At 41.2% G+C, this 233-nt stretch overlaps 1 annotated feature.

Annotated features, from left to right (window-relative positions):
• Window positions 1-41: 41 nt before the first annotated feature.
• Window positions 42-104: a sequence feature (Short protein (CSUI_006604, PHJ19562.1) was converted to a misc_feature.).
• Window positions 105-233: the final 129 nt, after the last annotated feature.

Raw genomic sequence — 233 nt, forward strand, 5'->3', positions numbered from 1 at the left:
TACCTAGCTCCTAGAGACTTTCCTTTCTTTCTTTCGTCCTTTCTTTCTTTCTAGGCGACCGATTTATCTCTTTCAGGATGAGGCATAGAAACGCATCCATGTAAAAAGTGAAATATAGAAGGGATAGAACTCCCTCCTTGTGTCTCTCGACCTTCCTTTGAAGTCGTTAAGAATCTCTCGAAGACTTCCTTCTCTTCTTCTTTTCTGTTGTCCGGTCTTCTCTTTCTTTCTTC

This window comes from Cystoisospora suis, assembly GCF_002600585.1.
Source record: "Cystoisospora suis strain Wien I chromosome Unknown contig_3369, whole genome shotgun sequence".
Lineage (NCBI taxonomy): Eukaryota > Apicomplexa > Conoidasida > Eucoccidiorida > Sarcocystidae > Cystoisospora > Cystoisospora suis.